The sequence below is a fragment of the Gossypium arboreum genome, chromosome 8, assembly GCF_025698485.1.
Source record: "Gossypium arboreum isolate Shixiya-1 chromosome 8, ASM2569848v2, whole genome shotgun sequence".
In the NCBI taxonomy this organism is placed as follows: Eukaryota; Viridiplantae; Streptophyta; class Magnoliopsida; order Malvales; family Malvaceae; genus Gossypium; species Gossypium arboreum.
The window spans coordinates 25,033,799-25,046,772 of NC_069077.1; the positions used below are offsets into that span (position 1 = coordinate 25,033,799).

At 33.2% G+C, this 12,974-nt stretch overlaps 1 pseudogene; it reads right to left on the reverse strand.

Annotated features, from left to right (window-relative positions):
• Positions 1-1,826: 1,826 nt before the first annotated feature.
• On the reverse strand, positions 1,827-8,239 carry LOC108468253 (probable pectin methyltransferase QUA3; annotated as a pseudogene).
• Between the last annotated feature and the right edge of the window lie 4,735 nt (positions 8,240-12,974).

Sequence of the window (12,974 nt, forward strand, 5' to 3'; positions counted from 1 at the left end):
TAAACCCTAATTTATTTAATTTTTTCTTAAAACCTTAAAATTTAAAACCCAAAATTCCCAAAACCCTAACCCTAATTGCAAAAACCCTAATAAAAACACGGAAAATGCTTCCTCAAGGAAGCGCTTTGCCTCGATGAATGACAACTTCAAAGCATTTTCTGCTTTTCCCCGACAACGCTACGACGGCGTGGACGCGTTTTGTAGAAACTGGCCCATTCCGGTAAATAATTTCTGACCTAGCTCATTTCGGTAAATTTAAAAAAAAAAGGGCTTTTATTGGTAATTTGTCCGATAATTTTTTTATTTTAAGAAAACATCTCTTAAAAATATTGAAATACCCTATTGTTTAATTATTTTTTTAAAAAAAATATTTTTTTCTTTAAAACATCTTTAAAATGTCTTTTAAGTGGAGCAACAATGAGATATACACTTGACTTTTGTAGTTAAAAAGTGTTTTTCTGCCCAAATCTAAAAATTGAAATTTAAGTACTTTTAGTTTTAAGTTTTTGCGTTTGGGGTGAAAATAATCAAAATATTTTTATTTATATTAATTATTTAAAATTTATATAAAAATTAAATTATATTTTATATATGATTATATTAAATTATTTAAATACCATTTATCATTATATTAAATTATTTAAATCTCATTTATGATTATATTCAATTTTTAAAAATATTTTTATAACATTAATTTTAAAATAATTTATATTAATTAATTAAAAATATTTAAGATTTATATTTCATTTATCATTATATTAAATTATTTAAATATCATATAACTTAACTAATTTTTTATTTTCTACTATTATATCTAAAATTAACAAATCAAACTTTTCTACCAGCATTTTTCTAAACTCACTTTTTTAACCGCAACAGCAATGAAGATCAACAACTAAGATTAAAATCCTTAGTTTAAAAACATGAGTTGATTTGAAAAGCTTTTTATTTACCTTTGCTTTTAGTTTCAAATCATGATTGGCAGGGTTGTTTTTTCAACTTCTTGTTTAAATCTATAGTTTCTTGATAATAAAAAAAAATATACCAGTAATAATGTTAATCATACCTTTTAAGTCTAATGCTAAGAATTTTGTTGTGTATTTTGGTGACCTAAATTTTATATGATTTCTTTTACTTGTCTATTTAGATTTTGGAATCATAAATAATACTAAACATATAACTTTTGAAATTAAAAGTGATTTTAAATTTAAATATTCAAAAGTGATTTTAAATTTAAATAGATAGCTTTGTGTTCACGAAAAAAATTTTGGAGTCAAATGATATAACTCTTATTCATAATCTATTGTATTTTATGTAATATTTAAAATACATATATAATTATTTAAATTTATAATGATTATATTTTAATATTTAAAATATAGTTTATATATTCAAAGAAAGTTTTACAAATATTTAATATTAATTGTTTAAAATATCCAAATTTTATATTTCATATATTGTAATAAATTATTTTTAATATTTTTATTAAAATATAATAATATTAACAATTTAAACCTTATTTTATACATATTTTTACTTTATAACACCATTTCTAAAAAGACATTTTATTATGTAAAAGTAATTTTTACAATAATATTTAACACTTAAATCTTAACCTAGATTTTTAAAATCTTTTCTCACCCTCTTTTTTAAAAGTAATGCTAAATTTACCCAGATACCTTTTAATTAAATAAAAGATGCTTTTTATGATTATAAAGATTGCATATATTTTATGCTTGGGAGGACATAAACGTGGCTTCAAAAAAAAAAAAACCCTACATGAGAAAGAACAAAGGCCGAGTCAATGGGATGCTGGAAAGAAGCAGTTATAGGTGCCAAAAGGTTTTGGTAGCAACCAGAATCTTGCCTCTCCCGTGTGATTCAGGTTCTTTGTTATTTATGGTAGTTGCCCAGCTTAGTATATGTGCTATGAACCACCTTTTTTATTACCTCTGGCAAATCTTGAATCACAGCCGTTCCTTCGATCTCCGCCATTAGGTCCACCAGGCTACAACTGCAGCAACAATGTTGGAACCAGATAAATGTTACTTGACTCGAAAGCAAACGAAAGATATGATGAATCCGTTCAATAGCAATAGAGGATCAATGTATCTACCTGCTATTCCTCGAACCTGGAAGCTTTGTTAGTGAATCTATGCTAGCTACATAGATGAGATCATAAGTCCGGGGGTACGTTGAGAAAGGCTCACACCTGCAAACACCAATCACTAATTTCAGTTTCCCGTTAAGACCACCGTATCATCATTGGAGAATAAGAAAGAGGAATCCGAAAGACGAGCATCCATGAAAAAGATTTAAGGATAAGGATTAAACATGGATCTAGTTGGAAGGTTTTAACTCTCCTATAGATAATACAGTTTTCTATGGGAGATCCGATCAACGAGGGATAAGCAATACAAGGTTTGCCTTGAGCAGAAAGGAACCAATACATTTTCAAGGGTATCGTAGAAATTTTAAGGCTAAGCATTATAGTATACTATACTCTAGTTTATCAAACGGGAAACTAATTGTTAGTAACCATTGGCTCTGATTCAATTAGGAGTAAACAAGGCTAGAAATGCTATAGTAAATCACCAATCATGGTATACTTCGATAAGGCCTCTATCGTAAATAATATTGAGAGTTAATGGCTTCCGAGCAAGAACAATAATTATCACCCATACTGGATCAGTCTCGAGTGTTGCTGCAAAACCTCCGAAAAATGCATTCATGTCCATGACATTGCATATTGCTGGCGTCCCAACCTTAACCTTCAACGTATTCTTATAATAGGCAACTCTTGTTGCCCACCGCCTCGTGTCTGCCTAAAACAAGTCAATCCCATTGTTCATGATCAACGCCCTCAAAGGAGCCCTTAATAGCCTTTCTAGCCACCCAGGAATTTTCCCAATAGCATATCCTCCATTAATAAAAGATGGAGTCATACATCTTTTCAAATTAACATACCTATCAACCAAAAACAAGAGAACTTCAGAACACAATAAACAAGATAGAAATGGCAACCATAAACTATCAAACGTGCAACTAAATTGGGAGGAAATTAAAAGGCAAATCTCATTAGAATTCTAAATAAATCTAAACTAAGCAGGTCCGTGATGATCGCCATGTAACATTTGGGTCATCTGATTCATCACACAATCCAATCCTGAATTCATTTGGGTTTAGACACGGATCTCTATCAAGCTTTTTCCAAATAACCATGTTTCCTTCGGCGATAATCAACTCATAGCACAATGCTCTTACCACAGCCTGGATCTCTTCCCATTCTTTTTCTTTCTTAGGCCACTGCACAGAGGGTCCAAAGATGACCAAAAATCCACTCGGACGAAGTAAGCAGTCCACTTCAATGAAATATGTTGCATCTAAAAAACCAATCCAATATTTGTTCATGTAACATCGAAAAAACGAGGTTGATATAAGAAACGAATATATCAAAAGCATTTCAAAGAAAAAAAACCCACTATAAGCTGCAAAAGGGATGAGGCATCGAGAGCAGTGGATGAAATCGAATGCAAATGCAGGAAAGGGGAGCCTGCGAGTGCCGAACATTAGAATAAAGGCCGGTATGCCTCTTTCCAGTGCAAATTGTATTTGTGCTTTGTGAGAATCCCTTGGAGCAAATGAAAGTGTCAAAATGCGTTCAGCCAACAATGAACCCCCAAAACTTACGACTTGCAAAAAGGATTCATATACATGATATTCAAACATTACAAATCAATAATCACAACAAGGTGCTAATACCATATATCAACTTACCTCATATCCCATATCAAGAGCAGTCCTAATAATTCCACTTTTGATGGGCATGAAACGTCGGAGCTTGTCAATATATGGTAAAGCTCTATCAGGAAACATGGTTCCACCACCAGGAAAAATGAAATAAGGACCTTCCTCTTTCATCCATCCTTGGTGACCTTTTCTAGTAGCAATTTTGTTGTGTGGCATATTTGAATGCCATACCTAACCATTACACAACTTAATGGAATAGTTTAATAATTTCTATAATAATAATAAAACCAAGAAAAAACACAATTTTTTTTACCTTGTGCAAGCTTTCAGGCCACTGAATGAGTTGTCAGATTTAATGAATCTGACAATTGATTTGTAAAATAAATTATCTGTTGAACTTCTGGTTCACTGATAAATGATAAAACTAACATATTTTAATCTCATTCTTAATGCGTTCTTGGATGATTATTTATGCAAATTGGTGAATTTGATGCTTCTAATCCCTTTAATTCATGTTCTTATACTTAGGTGAACATTTGAGAGCGAAATGAGTGAAAATTGGAGAAATAGAGCAGATTTAAGGAGCCACATGGGTTGGAGCTCGTGTCGATTTCGCAACCTACTTCCCAAACACGTGGAAAAATTCAATTTTTAGGCTTTTTGAGCATTCTATAGTCTATAAATACCAAATAGAAGAAGAGATATGGGGGCCATCAGAGAATATCGAAGAAAACACTTGAAGAATACCATTATAAGCCAAATCTGAAGCGGATCTCCATCAAGATTGAAGATCTCCTTTTAATTTCTCTTGAAGTTTTTATGAGTTTCTTTATGTCTTGTGGTTATTCTGACTTTGAGATGCTTTATTTAAGAATTATGAACTAATTCCCTAGATACCTAAGGAAGATGAAACCTATGATGAATTTTATTATTTGATTTATGTTTTACATGATAAATACTTGATTCTTCTTCTCAATTATGTGTGCTAATTTCTTGTTTTAATATTTCTGGGATATTAATTTATGTTTAATGTGCTTAATTCAGTAGAGAAAAAGTCCCTGTTTAAGAGTAGATCTAGCATAATTGAGTGGAGTTGTATGCAATCCTAGAAATAGGACGACATAAATCTACCGGATTAGAGTCAAATCTAATAGGGAAATCCATAGATCGAGTTAATGCGACAATAGGGGTTTTAATTAGAAATATATTTCAATTAATCAACCTAGAGTCAGTTGTTCTTACTCTCGAAAGAGATATTAACATAATTTAGGGATTTCTATGGATCAAGCACCAAGTGAATAAATAATTTAATTCAGATTCAAAATAATAGGTGGATTCTTTCCTGGGTATTGTCTCTCTCATTAGTTATCTTTCGATTATTTTCCTATTTCATTCTCTGTTGAGTTCTTAGTAAATTAGTTTAGTAAATATTAGCTTAAAACAATTACTCCAATTTGTCGACTAGATAATAGGAAAACGGTCATTTCTAATATTTTTAGTCCTCGTAGATACGATATCTTTACTCACCGTAGCTATACTATTGTTCAATAGGTGCGCTTGCCTTAGTCGTATTTTAGTTAGTCACGTAAAACACACATCATTCACATTGCTTTGTACGAGGATCTTAGACATTGATAATTCATTTCAAGTACTTTATTAATCTAACTTTTTATTCTCTCCCCCTAATGTTAGGAAAACTAACATCTCATGTCATAACTAAATCTCGAATTAATAGCTCAAAAATATTTAATAATATAAGGAGACTTATATAAATATACATTCCCAATATCTTATGATGACCCATCTTTGTGCGTTATGGTGGAGTAGTTGGAACATATACCGCACATCCAAAAATTGTAAAATGGGAAATATTTGGCTCTTGACCAAAAATCAATTGTAAAGGGGAGTATTTATAATTTATTGTCTTGATGCGTACAACATGTAAATCAATACAATCTCATGCTGAAATAGGAATTTTTGTTCTCATAAATAATGGTTTAGCTATTAAATGGAGGCATTTGATAAACGATTCAACTAAATCGTTTTATGTGTGAACATGAGCTATAGGATGTTCAACATTTATCCTGATTGACATATGTCGAAACCTCTTTTTTAAAAGGGATGGAATCTTTAAAAACGGGAGTCGCCACCAACCTTTTTAGGTGTGCTTGGATCACCTTTATAAAACATTTTGGTCTACAAAAAATGCGAGAAAACAGGTTCGGGAGTCGGTTACACACGAAGAAGGATTAACACCCTCGCAACGCCCAATATTGGTACCAAATTGAATAGTTTTCTGTCTTCATGTCAAAAGTTTGAAAGAATTTAACAAAAGGATCATTTTTTTAAAAAAAAAACTGGAATAATTTGATCTGAAAATCGAGATTCTTTCGTTTCAAAAGAGTGCAAACATCATATCCAGCATGATTGGACACGATATTCTTAAACTTTAGTAACTAAAATCATCTCGTGATTTACAAAATCTATTTAAAATGATACTTTAGACATTTAGACAAACGGGAAATCGCAACCCAGCATGTTAGGGCACTACTTCCCGAATTCCTAAATACAAAAGATATTGCCTCGTTTTTTAAAATTCCTTTGGATTAAATGAAATATAAAACTTTAAAAGCGATAATGCGTTTAACCTATTAAAAGATCAATATTAAACTAATTAAACTACATACTTTAACATTTCATGCAAATATAACATAGAAAATGATAAATACAACATAAATTACACAATATACATTAACATTTCATGCATATATAATAACATAAATATACACACATTATTATTTCATGCAAAATACAAAATAGCAAAATAATGAATATAACAATACAAATTACACATATATAATAGTATTTCATGCGAATATAATCTTAAAATAACGACATAAATAATCAATTTTAAATGCGAATATATAACAATAACAAAATAACATAAAAATAAAAATATCCCATGAGATAAAATTAACATATTAAAACAATACCAAATAAATACAAAAGGATAAAAACAAACAAATTAAAAAACAATTTGAAAAATAAATGAGGAAAAAAATATTTAAGCAATATATAATTAACAAAAGAGTAATTTTAAAAAATACAAATATACTATATGATATAATAGCTTAATATATATTTATATAAATAATACTATATTAAATACGTACAAAACTTTATAATAAATTTTAGAAGTTTTCATAATATGCTAAATAATTAACAATGATATATATATTATTTAATAATAGTATGCAAATTTTAAAATTATACATAATAATAAATATTGAAGTACTATAAAATATAATAAAAATAATATAATGAATAATATATATAGTAAAATGATATAATATATTATAAAATATAAATAAACCATAGATAAATAATAATAATAAGCAGTATAAAGTAAAAATAATATATATATAAAATAAATCATTTATATATATACATAATATTTATAGTAAAATAAATAATATATAAAATATTTAAAATAAATTATATATGAAAAAATAGAAAGGACAAAAATTAAATGGAAACAAAGCTCTAGGGTAAAATTTAAAAAAATAAAAAATCCTAATTGAAACACACTATAAAGCTTGAGGGATGCACTGGGTAATTTGACCCTAATCCTAAAACGGTGTCATTTCCCAAAATAAGCTTTATAATTGCAGCTAGGACCAAATTGCAACAAAAATAAAAGGTTAGGGGCAAATTAAAATAAAATAAAATGAAATTAAAAATGCGGAAGGATTAATTGGGCAATTTGCCCTTTAAACAAAAACGCGCGGATCCTATCCGGGTCACGGGTCAACGCGCGGATCCTAGCTTTGAAACAACGCCGTTTTGAAGCTTATCGTTTTAAGCAAAACGACGCCGTTTCTATGAGGCTATAAAAGCCAACTTTCAACCTAAAAATCATTTTAAACCCGTCTTTAAAAAAAACTAAAAAAACTCTGAAAGAGGATTGAGGGCCAACCCTCTCGGAGCTCCATCGACCACATACGACGACCAGAAGCTGGAAAGCTTCATTTTTTGACGCGAATCTGGCGATAAGTATTTTTCGTTTTATTTTACGATATTTGTATGTATTTATAAAAAGAAAAAAAATGAAATAATCACCTCTGTTTCTTTAATCCACTGCTGGTCTTTTATTGTATATATGTGTATATAAAAAAAACCGTAGTCTTACATCGTTCTTGATTCGGGCTTTTATAGCCACTGAAAAAATATATTTACAATCTTGATTTTATTTCTTGCTATATTTGTTTCGTCTCTACTGTTTCTTTCCCTTTTTGCAGGTAACAGTGAGAAATCCGGCTGTGAATGCGCTGGCATCGATTCGTGCGTCGATTACGACGTGATATGGAGCCGGAGTCACAGCACCGATGAAGCCCACTGGAATGGCGCGAGACGAAAGGGCGTGACGCTTGGGGTACTTGCAGCGTGAAGTTTGTGGAAACCCTAGGGTTTCCAGATTTGGTTTAGGCATTGGGCCTCACTAGTTTGGGTCTGGTTTAAGTATTTGGGCTGTTGGGTTTTAGGTGTAACCGGGTATAGGGTTAATGGGTCCTTTGGGCTATGTAAATGGGCTAAAAATTTTGGGTTTTGTAAACGGACTATAAAACTTTTATTAATTTATTTAATTTTTGTTTCTGCTTTTATTTATTTATTTTATGGGCCCGGGCAAATTTGGGCTATTACAGCTACCCCTCTTTGCTCATTACTGTGTAACAGGAATAGAGCAAAGATTATAAAAGGACCAAATTTACCCGGCCTGGCCTAGTCTCGGAATCTTAATCCTTATCTTCCTCAAAGGTATTCTGATAGCTTCAAACTTGCTTCATCGTAACTTAGGAATGTCAAATCTGCTATCTTCAACCTACTCCCTGCAAACTCAGGAACACCAAGCTGGAATCTTTGATTTACTTCTTGCCTAATACGGAGAAGCCGAATTTGTCATCTTCGATCTGTCCTCTGTCAACACAGAGACACCAAATCTGTTATCTTCAATCTGCTCTCTGTCAATACAGAGACGCCAAATCTGTCATCTTCAATCTACCCTCTGTCAATACAGAGATGCCAAATCTGTTATCTTCGATCTGCTCTTTGTCAATACAGAGACGACAAATCTGTTATCTTCGATCTGCTCTCTGTCAATACAAAGACGAAAAATCTGTTATCTTTGATTTGCTCTCTGTTAATACAGAGACGCCAAATCTGCTATCTTCGATCTGCTCTTTGCCAATACAGAGACCTCAAATCTGATATCTTTGATCTGCTCTCTGTCAATACAGAAATGCCAAATCTGCTATCTTCGATCTGCTCTTTGACAATACAGAGACGTCAAATCTGCTATCTTCGATCTACTCTCTGCCAATGCCAAATCTGCTATCTTCGATCTGCTCTCTACCAATACAGAGACGCCAAATCTGCTATCTTCGATCTGCTCTCTAACAATACAAAGATGTCGAATCGGCTATCTTCGATCTGCTCTCTGACTATACAGAGACGCCAAATCTGTCATCTTCGATCTGCTTTCTGTCAATACAGAGATGCCAAATCTGTTTATCTTCAATCTACTCTTTGTCAATACAGAGACGCCAAATCTGTCATCTTCGATCTGCTCTCTGTCAATACAGAAAAGCTAAATTTGTTATCTTCGATCTGTTCTCTGTCAATACAGAGACGACACATCTGTTATCTTCGATCTGCTCTCTATCAATACAAAGACGCCAAATCTGCTATCTCCGATCTGCTCTCTGCCAATACAGAGATGCGAAATCTACTTCAATCTGTTCCTCGTCTAATACAGAGACGCCAAATCTTTTATCTTCGATCTGCTCTCTGTCAATACAGAGATGCCAGATGTGCTTTCTTTGATCTGCTCTCCGTCAATACAGAGACGCCAAATCTGCTTCTTCGATCTGTTCCCCGTCTAATACAGAGACGCCAAATCTTCGATCTGCTTCGATGTAAACACACGAATATCAGATCTTCTATCTTCGATCTGTTCCCCGTCTAATACAAAGACGCCAGATGTCACCGGTGATCTACATTATCCCTTAAGGGACATAACCTATAGAATGTGTATGTACTTATGCCTAATGATTTAGGTGCCATGATCGAAATGAGTCAAATGCTCCCAAATAGACATATTATGATGCAAGACGTTATGAAAATGACTCCTATTTTGGACGTCTTTACTCATTCATCCATCAAAGTTCTACATTTATTTTACTCAAAGTATCAATCATACTCTGCTCCTATGTTTTGAATCAGATTGGTCCTATTGTACCATTCTCCGAATGTTACGACCTGCTGGAGACGATCCTCTCCTAAGATTGAATCATTTGAATTGTCCAATTATCCTTTGGACTGAAGAAATTTTCTCGAATACCTCCGAACCTTATTCATGGGAATTCTTCAAACAATTGTTCTGTTTTAGTTTCTCGTATTCTCTAGAGATTTCCAGAGTAATATGCAAAACTTCGTTTGTAAAAATATTTAGTTCATCAATTATTATTTCAATGCAACACACTTTGGAAGACAAATAATTTGATCTTAAGAGTAGTTAGATAAATCATCAGAATACAATAGGAAATTAATCTGAAAACATATCTTTGAAAAGAAAAAGAATCTAAAGATAGTAAACAGAACAAAAATTCGATGTCCAACATATCACAGCTTGGGCTTCTGTATACAAATTCCATGAAGACTGTTTTGAGTTTAACATGTGTTTAGAAGATCCACAGTACTTTGTTGATGGCCCAGTATATAACACACTCCACTTCTCTTCAAATCCAGTATAGCAAGGTCACTGCATGTTTTTCGAAATTTGAGTAGCCCTTTCGGGTTTTCAACTCAAAACCCCTTTGGTCTCAAGGCACACTTTGCGGGTTTTCACCTTGGCCTCTCCATTTTTTTTTTAGAAGTCTCAAAGTGCCCTTTGTAGTTTTTCACCTTGGCTTCCATTCTCTTTAGACAAAGTGCTTCTTGACTGAGCCTGAATTCACTGGATTGGGTAAATTTTTCCCATCCATTTCTGTCAAAATCAGTGCACCACCAGAGAAAGCCTTCTTCACAATATACGGTCATTCCCAATTTGGCATCCATTTTCCTCTAAAGTCCTTCTGTATGGGAAGAATCTTTTTCAATACAAGGTCCCCTTCATGGAATTCTCTTGGATGAACTTTCTTGTCATAAGCTCGCATCATTCGCTTCTGATACATCTGACCATGACGAATAGTCCTTAGCCTCTTTTCTTCAATCAAGTTCAATGGGTCATACCGTGATTGAATCCATTCTGCATCATCCAGCTTTATTTTTGACAAAATTCGAAGAGAATGTACTTCTACTTCAATGGGCAACACTGCCTCCATCCTATAAACCAATGAGAAAAGAGTTGCCCCAGTAGAGGTTCTGATTGACGTTCGATAGGTAAAGAGTGCAAATGGTAATTTCTTATGCTAGTATCTGTAGGTCTCAGTCATTTTCCCTACTATCCTCTTAATATTCTTGTTGGCAGCTTCCACTGCCCCATTCATTTTTGGGCGATATGGAGATGAATTATGATGTTTGATCTTGAATTGGCTGTAAACTTTCACAATCATGCTATTATTCAAGTTCAATGCATTGTCCGATATAATCCTCTCAGGCATTCCATACCGACAAATAATCTCTTTTTTCAAGAAACGCCTTACTGTCGACTTGGTAACACTAGCATATGAAGCTGCCTCTACCCATTTTGTGAAGTAGTCAATAACCACGAAAATGAAATGATGCCCATTCGAAGCTTTTAGTGATATTGGCCCAATGACATCCATGCCCCATATGGAAATGGGCCATGGAGAAGTCATAACATGTAAGGGTGAAGGTGGTACATGAATCCTGTCCCCATATATCTGGCATTTATGACATTTCTTAATATAGCTGATACAATCTCTTTCCATAGTAGACCAATAGTATCCAAACCTCATGATTTGCCTTGCCATCGTAAAGTCATTAGTATGTGTCCCAGAAACACCTTTATGTACTTCTTCCAGGATTTGTCTAGCTTCCATAGCATCGACGTATCTCAAGAGTACCTGATCTTTCCTTCTTTTATAAAGGATGTCTCCATCTAGTACATATTCGCAGGCTAACCTTCTCAAATTTCTTTTGTCATTCTCAGTTGCCTGCTCAGGATATTCACGATTTCTCACATACCGTAATATATCTTGATACCAAGGATGGTCATCCTTTTCATCCTCTTCGATGTTACAGCAATAAGCTGGAACCTCAGAAATGCTCATCTGAATTGGTCTCACATCCTCTTGTTTATTTACTTTAATCATGGAAGCCAATGTTGCCAAAGCGTCCGCCATCTGATTTTCGTCCCGTGGGAGATAACTGAAAGTGACGTTATCAAACTCTTCAAGTAACTCTAAAACTACCCTTTGATAATTAATCAATTTGGGGTCCCTTGTCTCCCATTCACCCCTAAGCTGGTATATTACCAACGCAAAGTCTCCATATACTTCCAGGGTTCTAATTTTTCACTCTTTGGCTGCTCGAATCCCCATGATGCATGCTTCATACTCGGCCATATTGTTCGTACAGTCAAAATCCAATTTACATGTAAATGGATAATGATCACCATTTGGGGATACAAGACTGCCCCAATTCCATTTCCTACTGCGTTGGATGCGCCGTCAAAGTTCAACTTCCATTGATATTCTTCAATAGCTGCCACATATATCAACTCCTCATTAGGGAAATCAAAGCTCAATGGCTCATAATCTTTTAAAGCTCTGCTAGCCAAAAATTCTGCTATCACGCTTCCTTTTATAGCCTTTTCACTCACATAGACTATATCAAACTCTGAAAGTAATACTTGCCACCTTGCCATTCTTCCATTTAGGGCTGTTGACTCCATCATGTACTTTAATGGATCAAGTTTTGAAATTAGCCAAGTCGTATGATATAGCATATATTGCCTTAACCTTCGAGTTTTCCAAATTAAAGCATAACACAACTTTTCAATTGGCGAATATCTCATTTCACACTCAGTGAATTTCTTACTGGGGTAATATATCGCTTTCTCTTTTCTTCTTGACTCGTTATGTTGACCAAGCACACATCCCATAGAATTACTAAACACTGATAAGTACAGAATTAATGGTCTATCTGGACTAGGTGGAGATAGTACTAGAGCGTTTAACAAGTATTGCTTGACTTTATCAAAG